At 43.3% G+C, this 16,781-nt stretch overlaps 1 long non-coding RNA gene across 1 annotated transcript; it reads right to left on the bottom strand.

The window, feature by feature from the left end:
- Positions 1-9,486: 9,486 nt before the first annotated feature.
- On the bottom strand, positions 9,487-13,512 carry LOC119519124. Its single transcript, XR_005213956.1, has 4 exons — positions 13,382-13,512; positions 12,307-12,751; positions 11,297-11,526; positions 9,487-9,858 (listed from the first exon to the last, which is right to left on the bottom strand). It is a non-coding gene; the product is annotated as an uncharacterized LOC119519124 (long non-coding RNA).
- Between the last annotated feature and the right edge of the window lie 3,269 nt (positions 13,513-16,781).

Genomic DNA, 16,781 nt, shown 5'->3' with positions numbered 1-16,781 from the left:
TGAGGAACATAATAAGCAAAGAACTTAAGTAAACTGCCACGGTCACACAGCTAACAAGTAGAAGATCTAGGATCAGAATCCAGGCAGTGTGGCTTCAGAAATCTTCCCTCTTAACCCCTGTGATATTCTGCCTCCCCAGTTTTTCCAAGATGAGGGCACTGTGTGTTTCTCCACAAGGCCAAATCCCATCTCTGAATCCTCAGCATGTCACCCTATTAGGACACTCCTCCCTGCTCCCAGGCCATATGCTGTTGATTCTCTAGCTTGCCTGGATATACATGGCTGGATTCCACAGATTCACTGTGGCCCAGATTTTACCATCTGGGACAACTGGAATTCCTGACACTGACAGCCTGTCTGCACTACTTGCTCTTGCCCATCCCTGCTCCTCCTGCTTCATTGGACACCCCCCATCATCACCTCCCATCACCTCCCTTTCCTCCCCAGTGGCCTCCCCACCCTGATGAATGAGGCTTGTTTCTGGAGGAGCTGGACACACTGCCTGCCCAACCCCAAGCGCCTGTTGTGACATCCTTAAAAAATCTGATTGAAATCCCCTGGGGTGTTAGATACTGTCTGTAAGCTTAGAGGCAGCATGATGTAGAGAAAAGAGCTAACTGAGACCCTGCTTGTATGTGTCTTCTCAGCAAGGTACTTAACCTTTCTGAGGTTCATCATCTGTAAAACTAAGGGCAGCAGTGCTTATTGCATGGTGTCGTTGGGATGCTCAGATGAGATCATGTATAAATGTGTTAGACCTATACAATAGCCAGTGCTCTATAACTATGACTCCTCCCTTCTTTTCCTAAGCACAGAGATAGTGTGGGACTGGAGAGTATCTCCTGGTAGTTATGAGCACAGACACTGGAATCAGACTTCCTCATTTCAAATCCTTGTCCCATCCAGTGCTAGTTGTGTGAACTTGGGCAAGTTGCTGAACCTCTCTGGGCTTGTCGCTCTTCACAGTAAAGTGGGAATAACATTGGGCTTTGCACAGGTGTTGTGTGGATGCGGGGAGTTGGAATCTGTGGAGTGATTTGGACCAGGACAGGCTTTAATCCAATGTGAGCTCCCTTATATTCCCCCCATTCCACTAGTGGGTTTGCATTTTAAAAGAGGCCAAAGGAAAAGGGCAGTGCCTAACTCCAAGGTATGAGATAACACAGGAATTCCAGGCTTTGGGGAATCAGGGGGAGGTGGATCCTCCCTGACCACACCAGGTAGCTACTGCCTATTGTGTGCTGAGTTGTGTGGAGCCAGGCCCTGGCAATGTGGGGGTCACTGGGGAGTCTCTGAAGGACCAGAAGAGGGGAGCACACAAGATATTGAATGTAATAGAATGAGTATTGATCTTATTACTCAATATAGAATGAGCATAATAAATATCTGAGTTTTAGGACTGGTGTCACCATTTTACGGCCTCAGACAAGTCACATAACCTCCGTCTTGTTCTCCTCCCCCTTCTCAATTGCATTTATGGAGATGTTCCTATCAGCCAAAGGTTAAACATTTTACTTTTATTTAGTCCTTACAACAGCCCTTTCCAGTGTGTAATATCATTATCCCTATTTGACAGATGAGGAAACCCAGGCTTGGAGGAGTTAAGGAACTTGTCCAAAGACACATATGGCTAGTGAGTGGCTGGGCTTTGAACTTCAGGAGGTTAAAGTCCAGAACCTGTGCTATCAAACCTTTGATGTGAGCACAAGCTGCACTTCTGGGTTTCCACTTGCTTATCAAACCCTGGGGAAAAAACCCTCCCCCCCTCAACTCCCCCAAACACTGAACCCCCCCATACCCCAACCTCCCAACCCCACAGCTCCCCATCCTGCTTTCTTCCCGGAATATCTTTGAGGAGCAGATAAGCTGATGGACGCGACCATGAAGTACTTTGTTAACTCTGAAATGTGTTACGGAGATGTGGTATTGTCCTATTTGTACTGGCTTTGGAGGGCAGCAGCAGCCCCAAAGTCCTCCACGTGGACATTTCAGAAAGGCAGATTTCAGCTCAAAGTGAGGACAGAAGTCCCAACAATTAGAGGGCTCCTCCGTGAGTTGGGCTGCCCCTTCAAGGCAGTAGCCCCCCAGCAAAAGAAGCACCTGTCTAGAAAGCAGCAGGGATTCATTCATCAGATATAGTAACTGAAGGTCATTTCAGTGAGATTACCCTCCTCTTCTATTAGATGCTCTCCAGCCACCATTCCCCTTCAGATTCTATGAATCCTGGTGTTTCCATGAGGTTGCCAGGGCCCGACTTGACCTGAATGTAGTTTGCCAACTTTAACACAGCCTCTGGGGCAGGGGTGGATATGCAGGGAAAACATTTTTCTCCAAACTCTGGCTCTGACTCCTCCAACATCTGTTGAAAACAAGGGAGTTGACCACACAGCACTCGCACAATCAGGCACTCAATTAGTGCTTGGCTCCTAAGGGCAGCCTTTCTAAAGAAAAATACCAGTTTTAAATTTTCCTCTGCCTCTCTCCATCTTCAGAAAGAGGGAGTTCTGAGGCCAACTGTGGAGAGTCTTGTGTTTCCCCCCTGCAGATTGTTGTTCTAATACCCTGGGTCGAAGCAGGCAGGATGGACTGCTCGGCTTACCCCGGCACTGCCTGGGCGGGGACAGAAGGAGGGACTGAGGTGAAGGGCTAACAAGCCAGCAGTGACAATTCTCCCAGTCATGGCCTCAATCTATGAAGATGGGAGAGCCTTATTTTCTCAGAAATACTGGGAAATGGTGTGTGTAAGAGACAGAGAGAGAGTGTGTGTGTGCATGTGTGTGTGCACATGTGTGTGTGTGCGAGTGTGTTTCTGAATGTGTGGGGGTGGGACAGGAGAGGGAGAGAGAGGAAGGGTCCATAATGTCATCAGGAGTTTTCCATCCCTTTGAGATCAAGAGCCATATGACCCAAAGTGTTGTCCACATTTGTCCATGAGCTTGTTTGAAATGCAGCATCTCAGGCCCCACTCCAGACAGGCTGAATCGAATCTGCATTTCAGAAAGACCCTCAGGTGAGTCTTAGGCACATTAAAATTTAAGAAGTACCGTCTAGATAAGATTGCCTCAAAACTCCTAGCTATGCCTCAAGGTAGCTCAAAACTCTAATGCACAATCTATGGAAGTCCAAATCCCTCCCAAAATGTCTGAGTTCCCAGCGGGCTCACAACTGCTCCCCTCTATAGGACATTTGATAGCTTGCTTTGCCCTCCCTTGTCTGATTTCTCTGTCTAGACCATATCAACCCAGATGTGAAACTTAATCTTTTCCTCAGTTTCCACCAAAAACCAACTCAGAGAATTTATGTGTAGATTTTCCCAAAATGTGCTGTGTAGGAGCAATGGAGAAAAGCAACTACTTTAACCACTTTATAGTAAACACTAGACATCTCTGTTCTTTTACTACTCAACAGTGGAAAATTTTCACTGGCCCCTCACCCTTGGTGTTCTCTACCCCTTCCCCATCTCTCAGGATCAGCTCTTCCCATTTACCGTCTTTGTTCTCTCTCCTCTCTTCTTTCCCTGAAATTCTCAGACGCAAAACTCCCCTCATTTTCTCATACAGAGGAGTAATGACATCTCAGGGTTTCACCTTCTGTCCTACCTATTTCAAAAAGCTCTTTCCTCAAGAGGAATTCTGACACCAGCGGTTAGGAGAGTTCACTTTCCCTCGTAGTTTATGTACCTTTCATTTCCGCTACTTGCCCTTCACAGGCTCCAAAGTTAACACGCCTTAGCATTTATTCCCTTCCCTCTCTTCTGCTCCCATTCTCCCTGGGATTTCGTGGACTCTCGTGGCTTTGATTACTATCTGTGGGTGATGAACACCAACCCTGTCTGAATCTCTTTCCTAAGATTCAAGGCAGCATACCCCACTACCTCCTGAATCCCTCTCTCGTGCACCTCAACTGAGCATTTCAAAACTGAACTCATTGACATTCTCCACAGCTAACTTCCTCCAGGGTTCTTGCTCTCAGTGAAGGCACAACCAACAACCTGGTTGTGCAAAAAGAAAGCTGAGAATCACTCAGTGACTGTCCCCCTCCTCCACCACCTCACACCCTGTAAGGTCTCTCAGGGGAGGGTCTCAAATGAGTCATTTCCCAAAAGTTCTTTTCTCACTCATGTTGCCATTGAAGGCAGCTGCAGGGTGGCTGTGGCTTTGCTCCACATGTGTTCCTCATTCCAAGATCCAGGCTGAAGGAGCTGCCCATATTGGGGACATACCATTCTATGGCAGTTGGAAAACAGCATGGCTGAAACTCACATGGTCTGTTAATGTTTCTGCTTGAACTTGGCCTAAATCACTCCCACTCATGTTCCATTGGCTAAAGCAAATCACATGGCCAAGACTGATGTCAGTAATAAGGGGGAGTTAGTCCCTCCTCCAGGGTAACATGGCAAGTCACAGGGCAAAAGTTGGGGATGTAGAATTCTCCTACTAGGAAGAGTAATGAAGAATTAGGTCCAATGTAACTTACCATGCCTAAGTAAGTTATCCTGAGTTAACCTTAAGGTAGCCTCTTGTTGATACCTTAGTTTGGACAGTTTTATGGCCATAGAACTGTAAATTTGTAGCCAAATAGATCCCCTTTATAAAAGTCAATCCATTTCTGGTATTTTGCATAACTGCAGCATTAGCAAACTGGAATGGATTTTGTTACTGAGAGTGGGGTGCGGCTGAGTTTGTAAATACCAAGCATGTTGGAACAGCTTTTTAAATGGATAAGGGGAAGATTCTGGGACAATTGTGAGGAGCTTGATAGGAAAGGCCTAGATTGCTTTGAAGAGACTGTTGGTGGAAATATGGGCTCTAAAGACACTTCGGATGAGGTCTTAGATAGGAATGATGAATGTGTCATTGCCAACTGGAAGGAAGGTGATCTTGTTTTAAAGTGGCAGAGAGTTTAGCAAAATTGAGTCCTGGTGTCAGATGGAAGGCAACAAGTTTGGAATACTTAGCTGAAGAGATCGCCAAACAAAATGTCAAAAATGCAGCCTGGCTTCTCCTTGCAGCTTATGGTAAAATGTGAGAGGAAAGAAATAAGCTGAGATCTGAACCCTTGGGTACAAAGAAACCAGAAATTAATGGTCTGGGAAATTCTGGGCTTCCAGAAAGTGAGGCCCCAGAAGATAGTGTCCCACATAAGGATGTAATGAAACTTGGAACCAGTCAGCCATTTCAGTACAAGCTAGGATTGGAAATGGAATTATCCAGGAAGGATTTGTGGAAGATCCTATTATCTGATGGTTTTGACCCCTGTATGCTGCATGCCAAGCTGAAAAATTTTTTTGTGAGAGCTGTATAAACAGAACCACTGCCAGTCTGGACTGGAGGGGATGGAAAAGGGACAAATTGAGAGTAGGATGACTTCAAAGGCAGAACCATGGAAGCTAGGGTCTGGAGCCAAGAATACTCAAGCCAGAAGGGTGGACCTACCTACGCGCATGGAAAGGGTGAGTTTGCCCTGGAGGCAGAGGATGGGCCTTCTGCCTCAATGTTCAGAAAGACCGCTGTCACCCCAGGCCTCAGGGAGGGTAGAACACATTCCCTGGAAATTGGGTAGATCCTGGCCACCACCCCACTATTCTAAAAGGGTTGATATGTGCCCTGGGTATAGGAGAGGGTCTGGGTGGTACCCTGATGTTTGATGAGGGTGAGGCCAAGAACAAGGTGGTCTCCCCAATGCATGGATATGTTGGAGCACTCACCCCTATGTTCGGAGAGAAAAGGGCTGCCACATAGGTGCTTGGAAAAGGTTGACTCCTGCTTGCCCAGGTCCCAAGGAAAAAAACATCATTCTATAGATGACTTGCAGACTTTGAAATCTAATGAAGTATGCCCTGTGGGTTTTAGGAACTGTTTCCATCCTGTGACCACTGATTTCCCTTTAATGTCTCCCTATGGCAATGGGAACATTTATCCTATGACTGTCCCTCTTTTGTATATTGGAAGCAGATAACTTGTTCTGAGTATCACAGGTTCACAGCTGGAGGAGAATTTTGCCTTAGGACAAATCATGCCTGCAAATGATTTTGATAAGGCTTTGTATGTACTGTGATGTAATGAATGTATTCTTGCATTTGGAAAGAATACATCTTTCTGGGGTCCAGGGGGTGGAATGTGCCAGTTTGGATCTATTATGTCTCCCAGAAAAGCCATGTTCTTTAATGCAATCTTGTGGGGGCAGACTTATTAGTCCTGATTAGGGTGGGACATTTTGATTGAATGTTTCCAAGGAGATGTAACCCACTCAACTGTGGGTGAGAACTCTGACTGAATTATTTCCATGGAGGTGTGGACCCCACCCATTCAGGGTGGGTCTTGATTAGTTCACTGGACTCCTTAACAGAGCTCAAGAGCCAACACTGATGCTGATGCTTGGAGAATCTTGGAGATGCAGAGAGAAAGACATTTGGAATTGCTAAGCTAAGAGATGAAGCCCAGAGATTGCCCCAGAGAAGCTAAGAGAGGGCGGCCAGATGCTTAAAGAGAAATGCACTGGGAAAACAAGCCAAGATGCACAAGAGCTGAGAGAGGAAGGAAGATGGAAGCCCAGAGACATTTGGAGAAAGCCATTTTGAAACACAGCCTAGGAGCAAAGGACAAGCAGATGCTGGTCACGTGCCTTCCCAGCTAACAGACGTGCTCCAGACACCATTGGCCTTTCTTGTGATGCCTTAGTCTGGACCCTTTTATGGCCATAGAACTATAAATTTGTAGCCAAATAAACCCCCTTTATAAAAGTCAATCCTTTTCTGGTATTTTGCATAATGGCAGCATTAGCAAACAGGAACACTTACCATGCCACCTTTGTGTGTGAGGCTGGCTCCATCTGAAGAAAGGCCATAGTTAGAAGAGTTCCTAGATCTTTACCAACTTGAACACCTAGGAGGTGCTAGACTCCTGAAGGGAAAAAGCTGAAGTCTCATAGGAAAAGTGCTGGCCTTGGTGTTAGAAGATCTGGAAGAGAATCCTGCCTCAGTCAATCAAACACGGGAAATGACAGGAAAATCACTTCATATCCTGGGCTCCTTCTGGGGTATCTTTCACTTACCAATGACCTTCCTACAGGAATCTACAGGAGTGAGTTCCTAGGAGCCAGGGTTGTACACTGTGACCTTGGCCATGTTAGAGTGGACCAGGAAGGGGTCCCTCACCTAAGCTTGTCCAATCAGAGTCGCATCTGTGTTGATGTGGACTCCAAACAGAGCAAAGCAGGTCAATCTCGCCTGCGGTTAGCATGGTAACATGTGATCTTGGTTGCTGTCGGAGGTTGCTATTCCTCTAACCACTTGCACAGAATAGCTGATAAAGCCGGTCTGCAGAGAAACAAGACAGAAGCATCCCATCTGCCAAGCAGAAAGAAAGGGGGAGGAGAAAAGGAGAGACAGTGTTGCTCAGGTTCCTGGCAGTTTTCCTCTCCATGGTTTCATCATTCCTGGGGTCTCTTCCTATGGCTTGCTCTTATGATGGGCTTGCCTAAGTTATCCCTGATGACTAATGATGAATTTCTCTATTTAGGCTAACTTCAGTTGGTTTCTGTTGCTTGCAACCAAAGGAAACATAAGCAATTTACATTCACTATTCTGAGCCTCAGTTTGTTGAGCTGTAAAGTAAAGATAGTGATGCTGAATCACAGGATTATAGAAAGGATCAAACGGACATGAAAAATGCTGTATAATTGGGAGGAATGTTATTACAGGAGAGAGATACCTTGAATGGGGCAAAATGGCTTACAGAGAAATTTTACTCTGAATTCTTGAAACATTGGTTTAAAAAATAAGAAGAACAATGATAACCAGGAATATACCAGAATATACCAGGCACTGTTATAAGTATTTTATACATTTTAACTTCTTTAATCTTTACATCAATCTTATTCTGTATATTGTATTCTTAACCACTTATTGAAGATATAAGAAAGATTCAATAACTTGCCAATGTCACATAATACTAGATGACTAAGTAATATTCTTGGTTTTCTATCCATTGCTTCATCTGCAAGTTGGGTAAAATGAGAGACATCCCGGGGAGGTGTTTTGAGAATTAACTGAAATTATTTTCACAATGTATACAGCCCACTGTAAAAGATAACTAAATAATCTGTTTCATAAGAATATTCATCATGAATCTGTTTCCTCACTGCATTGAAAATGAAGACAATAAGACATGAAACTATGAAGAGTTCATTATTCAAATTTCAAATAAATAAAAGGAAATTCTGTGTACTTTACAGGAAATGGACTAATAAAAACCCATCATTTCAAGTAAGAAATAGGCTTAAAAATCTATAGAGCTTATCATGAAACATGGCCTAAGGCACTCTCAGAAAAATAGTTCCCCAGCCTTCTGGGTCCAGTGGACTCAAGATACCCACCCCCTGCAGTACCTGGTGTCAATAGAACCTTCCTTTATTTTCCTTGGCTTTGAGAATAGCAGGTCTCATTTCAATATGAAGTGGGAGAAGGCAAGGAAACTAAGGTGTGTTACACAGCTTTATATGTCGGGGACTGCAGTTGCCATCTCATGTTACAGATGGAAAACTGGAGCTCCAAGAAATAAAGTAACATGCCTGCAAGTCCAATAGCTTGTGAACAGAAGAGTCAGATTTCAAATTCAAGTTTCTCTCACCCCAAAGTCCTTGCTTTCCCCCTCCATACCTTGAGGATATGTATTACTGTATTAGCTATCTGTGCTGCTTAACAAATTACTCCAAAGTCAGTAATTTGAAATAACAATCAACATTTATTATTGCTCACAGTTTCTGTGGACCAGGGAGTCAAGATGGGCTTAGCAGGCCAACTTGAAAGGTGAAATCACTGCCCTCCCCCCTACGTGGGATCAGACACCCAGGGGAGTGAATCTCCCTGGCAACGTGGAATATGACTCCCGGGGAGGAATGTAGACCCGGCATCGTGGGACGGAGAACATCTTCTTGACCAAAAGGGGGATGTGAAAAGAAATGAAATAAGCTTCAGTGGCAGAGAGATTCCTAAACGAGCCAAGAGATCACTCTGGTGGGCACTCTTACGCACACTTTAGACAACCCTTTTTAGGTTCTAAAGAATTGGGGTAGCTGGTGGTGGATACCTGAAACTATCAAACTACAACCCAGAACCCATGAATCTCGAAGACAGTTGTATAAAAATGTAGCTTATGAGGGGTGACAATGGGATTGGGAAAGCCATAAGGACCAAACTCCACTTTGTCTAGTTTATGGATGGATGTGTAGAAAAGTAGGGGAAGCAAACAAACAGACAAAGGTACCCAGTGTTCTTTTTTACTTCAATTGCTCTTTTTCACTCTAATTATTATTCTTGTTATTTTTGTGTGTGTGCTAATGAAGGTGTCAGGGATTGATTTAGGTGATGAATGTACAACTATGTAATGGTACTGTAAACATTCGAAAGTACAATTTGTTTTGTATGACTGCATGGTATGTGAATATATCTCAATAAAATGATGATTAAAAAAAAAAATGATGGGCTTAGCAGGGTGTTTTTAGCTCAGGATTTCTCATGAAGTTGCAGTCAAAGTATCATCTGTGCTGTAGTCATCTTAAGGCTTGTATGGGGCCAGAGGATCTGCTTCCGAAGTGGCTCACTCACATGGCTTGCAAGTTGGTATTGGTTGTAGGTGGGAAGCCCCAGTTCCTCTCCACACGCTACTTGAGTGTCCTCACAGCATGATGGCTGACTTCTCCCAGAGCAAAGGATCCAATAGAGAATGTCAGATAGAAGCCATCCTTTTTATGACGTAGCCCTCAAAGTCACATAGCATCAGTCTCACCGCATTCTATTCTTTAGAACTGAGTCACCAGGTCTGACCCACATTCACAGAGAGGAAAATTAGGCTTCACCTTTTGAAAGGAGGAATGCCCAAGAAATTATGGACTTATTTTAAGACCACCATACTACAACAAGAGAAAGAATTTGCCCCTCTGGTATGAGTTGCCTAGCTCTGCTTACAATGAGTCGGAGTCTTCCAGTATCACTCACATTAAATACAAAATCCTTAACCTGGCAGGCAAGGCCACACATGCTCTATGTGCTCCCATCTCAAACTGGGTTTTTCCCCACTTTATCTTCCACACCTGCCTGCCCTTATTTACTTTAAAAGTCCACATTTACTCCTGCATGAAGACCTCTGTGGAGATGTTCTCTTGGCCTCTGTGTATTTCCCCAACCTCATCTTGACTTATTAACATTCACTCATCCTTCAGATCCTGGTTCAAATGTCACCTCTTCCCTGGTCTCTCAGGTCAGATCAGGTCCTGTCAGATGCTTTTATAAATGCTTGACTTTTTTTAATAAAACTTTTTAATTTGCAAGTACAAATGGGTGTGATTATTTGAACCATGTCTGATTTTCCCACTAATAATCAGTCCTTATTGAAACCACATCTATTTATATTCACAGCCATATGTACCCAGCACATGGTATGTGTTCAATAAAATGGTGTTGAATGAATGAATGGCCCGACAATGATCTTCTCATAGCTGAAGATGTACAAACACAGCCAGAACACCCTCTTCATAAGGCTGTTGTAGAGGAGATTCTAGCATCACATCAGGGTTGACTGGATGACTTTTAAGTTTCCTTTTTTCCAGTAGATTCTTTGAGACTCCATGATTCTGTGACTCTCAGCTCTTTACTCACTGGTGAGAAACTCTGCCTCCTAGGGTGAGCCAAATATGGCCCAGGTCTTTGGGGTCCTAGGACATACCCTCTCAGGGGGCAGCCCATCTCAGGTTCAGCAAGCATCCTGATCAAGCATGAAGAAAGGCTGTGTTGGAAACCTCTGAGAGCAGCTGCCTGGGGCTCCAAGGGGGCTCGAGTGACTGAGCCTTCTGTGGCTCCTTTAAGAAGCTTTACAAGGTTAAGGTTTGCTCTAAAAATAAGCCCACAAGGCTTTTGTAAAGGCTTCTAAAACCAGATGGCTTTAGAAGGGCCAGTGAGCCTTTAAAAGCTTCAAAAACCACAATTTGGCCTGCCTCCTATAGTGGGGAAAGTTCAATATGTAGTGTGTTTAAAAACAGACCTGCTTTTAAGTCTTCCAGAATCTGCACTGAAACATTCTGCTTCTATCAAGGAGGTTCAACATGGAGAGCAACACCTACAAGGGCAGGTTACTCCAGAGGCCAGGTTCTCCCCAAAGTAAGCAACTGCCCCAGATAATCACATAACTGCAATTAATTGCTGATAGATTAACTCAAGTCTTCCTGTCCTGTTCACTCTCTTGTCCCCCAAATCTCTTCATCTTATGGAGTATTCTATAAAGTACATACGCATACTCACCCACCCACTCGCAGTGGGAATCGTGGTGCATCCGAGAAAAATGTCCACCCAGAGAGAGTGCATCTCAGATGGTCAGCAGCAAAGGAGAAAGAGCATTCACTTGTCGAATTCCTTGCTTGATTCCTTCCTTCTTTCCTTCCTTCCTTCTCTCCATCCTTCCTTTCTTCTTTCCCTTTCATTTTTTGAATAAATGCATAAGTGCCTAATGTGTGCCACATATTGAACAATGTCTAGGTTTCAGGTGGGAAGGTGAGAATTAGAGGTCAGAGGAAAGCAGTAGAAAGTATATCTAGATAAATCAGAAATTCATTCTCCTCAAAAACATTTCACAATTCATAAGGAATTGGAGAAGGGGTCTATGGCTCTTACCAAATACCAGGCTTCTTGAATCCTTCAAGCCTCAGTAAGGGATCACTCATTCTCCCCTTTACACAAATGAGAAAATCATGATTGTTCATGATCCCGTGGGTTTATCAGAATGCACATGGAAAGTGTGATCTAAAATGAGAGGGGCCCTTTTAAAATCCTGAGTGATAGAGCATTTCTTTCTTGTTTGAGAGCACAGAACTCATTTTCAAGGATCATTGCACTGAGCAGGTTTGTAGGAACCTGAAACAACTGTAGGCAAACCAAAATGTCTCAGGTGCATTCTGAATTACCACCTCAAACAGAAGTTCCCAAACTTTGGTGTGTATCAGAATCTCCTGTAGTGCTTCTTAAAGCCCAGAGTGCTTAGCCTACCCCCAGAGTTTCTGATTCTGTGGGGCCCGAGAATTTGTATTTCTAACAAGTGCCCAGATGTGGCTGGTGCCACTCATCCAAGGGCCACACTTTGAGAACCACTGACCTAGCATTTAAGCAGTGGCATGTAACAAATTAGCAATCTGATCTCTGTGTATATGTACTTTGTATGTTTTATCTCAACCAGTTCTTATAGCAAGCTTCCAAAGTTAAGTAATCACTTCCTCTTTAGAGATGAAGAAACTAACACTGGACATTCAGTAACTTACCTTCCTTGACAAAGTCTTTAGCAGAGCTGGGATTGAAATCCAAATCTGATTGACCCAAAGTATGTACTCTTATTCCCCATTTAACAAATGAATAAACAGATACAGAGAGGTTAAATCTTGCCTAGGTAGTATGTATAATAAGTTGAACTCATTTTCAAATCCAGGTCTGTTTAACCCCAAGTCTGGGTCTTAAACTTTTGTGAGATTTAGGGTGTGTTGAAGGCAGTTTCCACTCCAGCTTGGAGCCTGGGACCTCTATCCTGGTGCGTGATTTTCATTTTTCCCCCTTTCCTTTTTGCTTGACTTCTCTGGGTAATTGCCTCCTTTCTCCAGGCACTTGATGGGGTAAACATGGTCTTCCTGGGGATCAAATGACCACAGAAGGAGAATAACTTAGAACAGGCAGTTCTTCATTCTTCCTCAGCTGGTGTTTTTCCTTCAGAGCCTGGAAAGAAATGTGACCCCTGCACACTTTAAAACTGGACCATCAATTATTTGTGTCCTGAATATGCAGAGCTCATTAGGGCTGTATTGGCTACAGTAGAGCACCTGGGCTGAGAGAAGTAAACTTGCCATAGCTACTTCAATCTGTGCTACCCCTCCAGAGCAGAGCCCAGACTGGGGTTGTCAGGCACTAATGCAACCAATTATTTCTGTCCTCAGTTACTAGTTCATAAATCCTGCCATGGATTTATCCCTGGTTTCTTGTGGAATAGGGTTTGATTTTAGGAACCAACTCCACATTCCCTCTGTGGGGTGGTGCGATGTTGTGGTTAGAACCCTGCACTTGAAGTCAGAGTGTTGCTGGGATCTCATTATGGCCCTGTCAATAACCAGCTTGTGTGGGACCTTCCCTTTCCCATTCGGCTCCCAGCTGTAAAATGGGTACAGTACCTGCCAAAGTTTGCTCAAGCAACCCATTGTTAGAGAAAAGCAGTTTGTGGGTTTGCCGTCTGTAAGGAGCCATTGAGGATATCTATGTTTATCTGAAGTCCCTGGTTTGGCTTCCTAAAGGGAAAATATACAGTGAATCCTAGGCTTTTTCCCACTCTTGTGCCTTTGTACTTACTGTTACCTTGTCCAAAATGTTCTTCCTTCAGTCCTTTGCAGCTTGGAGACTTCTTACTATTCAGTTAACTCCTCAAATGATGTGTCCTCGAAGTGGCCTTCCCTACCATCCTATCTAACACTCCCCCCTGTCCTCTTTGTGCCCCAGTTACCATCTGAAGCATCACCCTCTTTATAGCCCCCTCAGCAGGAAACATGATCTATACTTACCTTGTTTACCTCTTTGATTGCATAATAGTTATCCAGTGTCTTAAACTGTTGCCAGGGTACATTGTTTTTGTGCAACTTTGTAAATGAGAACTTGCCTGCCCTCTCTGTTAACTCCACCACCCTGAGATTGCAAGTCGTGAGCTTCAAAAACTATCTTGCAACCGCTCATCTGAGGCAATCAGATTTTTCAAACTGAACAACCAAAACACAGCACAGAAGTAAACTGGTGCTGAGAGTGATTTAAAAGGTTTGTATCCATTAACCTAGCTTTACTGTTTGTATTGATGGTTATTACATGTTATAAATTTGATCTGTTGTTTAACAAAAAGCAGGGAAAACAAGGATATTCGCTGCTGTTAAGAAACTCAATCTAAATGGAGAGATACCAAAAGTAGCCAGACAATTACAGGGCAATTTGGTAAATTTTGTGATAAAGGTAATAAAACCACATAGAGACTTACAAAGTGAAGAAGGTCAGAAGATTTAGCAAAGGCAGAGAGGCAGGAAACAGGAGAGCATGTTCAAGGACTTAGAAGTAGCTCAGTGTAGGTGGAACATGAGTGAATGCAGTGCCAAGGAATGTGGCCTGTGAAATTGTCAGGAGCTGGTTTACAGGCACCTCACATGGTGCCCTCACCATCCTCCATCCTGACTTTGGATCATGGCTATTTGTTAATTTATGTTATGTCTCCCCCATTATAATTCAAGTTCCTTGAGAGCAGAGCCTAAATCTCAGTCTCTGAATCCCCAGTACCTCCTAGAATCAACACTCAGTTATTGTATGAACTTCAAATAAATGGCCAAGTTCTCAGGGCTCCAGGCTCAGGTGCAATGGAAGTAACAGGTGTCTGAAATGTCTCTGCAATGTTGGGCACAAGGATGATGAAACTGCAGAGAGATGAAGAGATTCTGCCCTTTGATTGGTGTGTAGCTATTTCACACAGGGTTGGCCCAGCAATTTGGCCAAAATAGCATTGAAATATGGGGAAAACAATTAGATACCATTAAATATCTGGGATAAAGTTAATATTTGATAAAGGGAAGTTAGAGTTATTATTTTATAATTTCTCCAAAATCTTATGTTTTATACATATATATATATATATATATATATATATATATATATATATATATATATATTCAGTTGTCTAATTCCAACTTCAACTTAATGGCTTTACTAATAAACTACTAAATGAAAAAGAAAAAGGTTCCTTTAGTAATGAAGTATATTTTATTGGCTAAAACCACAGGATTTGGAATCAAATAGATTTAGTTTCTGAATATAGCTTTGCCACCTTCTATGCAGTCTTAGACAATTAACCCCACCTCTCTGAGCTTTAGGTTTCTTTTCCATAAAATGGTGCTAAAAATACATGACTATATTGTGTCAATTAAGTGAGAGAATATACATGATATGTGTTTCAGTTATCCATTGCTGACATTTCAAAATTTAGTGGCTTTAAAGACACTGTATGATTATCTGTCACAGTTCTGTGGGTTGGCTGGGCTCAGCCAGGCAGATCTTGCTTAGGATCTCTCAAGTAGTTGCAGAGAGAGGTTGGTTGGCAACCTGGAGTCATCTAAAAGCTCAACTGGGTTGCATATCCAAGATAGTGTACTACACTGCTGGCAGTTTAAGGTGGCTGGAAGTTCAGCTGGACCTGTTGTCAGAAGCAACTAAACATGACCTTTTCATGCGGTGTGAGCTTCTCATAGCATGGTGGCTAGGTTCCAAGAAGGAACATCCAAAGAGCATTGCAAAAGACCCAGGAGTAAGCACCAATGTTTCGTATGACTTTGCCCCAGTAGTTTCAGATCATCATTTCTGCATGTTCTATTGGTTAAGCAAGTCAGTGATTCAAGGAGAAGATTCAAGTGGACTTCACCTCTTGAAGCAAAGAGCAGTACCCGAGTACATAGAGGGAAGGAATTGGGGGAAGTTATCTTTGGAGACTATAAACCACAAAGTACATGGTTTATCATAGGCATTCAACAAATATCAGTTCACTTCTCATGTTTACTCTGACTCATTATTTCTTAAAAATACTTTAAATATTGTTATGCTTTGAGTTATGGATATACGTTGAAGTCCTAACCCCCAGTAACTCAGAATGTGGCCGTATTTGTAGATAGGATCATTGCAGTTGGAATTATTGTTAAGATGAGGTCACACTGAAGTAGGGTGGCCCCTTAATCCAATAAGATTCCTGTCCTCATAAGAAGAGAAGAGAAACAGACAGAGACACATAGAGGAGAAGGCTGTGTTGACAATGGAGGCATAGACTGGAGTGTTGCAGCTACAAGAACGCCATGGAATGCCAAGGGTTGCCAGCCACCACCAGAAACCAGGAAAAGGCAAAGGAGGATCCTGCCTCTGGAACCATCAAAGCATGGTCCTGCCCATGCCTTAGCTTCAGATGCCCAGTCTCCACAACTGTGAGAGGATAAATTTCTATTGTTTGAAGCCACCAAAATTATGGTACTTTGTTATGGCAGCCCTCGGAAATTAATAGAAACAAATACTTCTAAAAAGTAAGATCTGAGCAAAATGGGGCTTTGAAGATGATTTAAGAGACTCCTGTCTTATTCTACAAATGAGGAACTCAAGGCCCAAAAGAGGGAAATGTTGGCTGCCATCGCCTCAGTCTTGATTGGATCCCCAGGGTCCGCAAAAAGTGGCTATCAAAGAAACAAATGTCTCTCCAAGTTGCTTTACTCTTTTTAAAGTATTTCCACATACACACTGAAAGGCAACCTGAGGCAGTGGAAAGTTCCCAGATTTTGGAATGAATAGATCTGTGTTAGAATTCCAGCTCTTCTAGTTACTTGCTTTATGATTTTAGGCAAATTGCTTAATGTTTCTGATCTTCAATTCTTCAGTTCTACTACCCATAAAAATGGGACAGCAAAGCACAGATTACTAGGGCATTATGAGTTCTGAAATCATTTCTGTCAAGTGCCTGAAACAAACCAGGTGCTCAGTATCTGGCAGCCTTTTTTGTTTCTTATTATATTCCACAAAACCCTACAAAATAGGCCTTCTAGTTCCAGTTTACAAATTGGGAAACTGAGCCTCAGAAAGAGTGAGCGGTTTGCATAATACAACACAAATTGAGGCTTGAAAATTAGGTCTTTGTCAATTAGGGAAGCACGTTCCTATCAATCATCCCTATCCTCACTGCCCACACACTCATCCT

Source organism: Choloepus didactylus, chromosome 2, assembly GCF_015220235.1.
Source record: "Choloepus didactylus isolate mChoDid1 chromosome 2, mChoDid1.pri, whole genome shotgun sequence".
NCBI lineage: Eukaryota > Metazoa > Chordata > Mammalia > Pilosa > Megalonychidae > Choloepus > Choloepus didactylus.
Note: the sequence above shows the minus strand (reverse complement) of the source record. Positions and strands in the feature narration are given on the sequence as shown.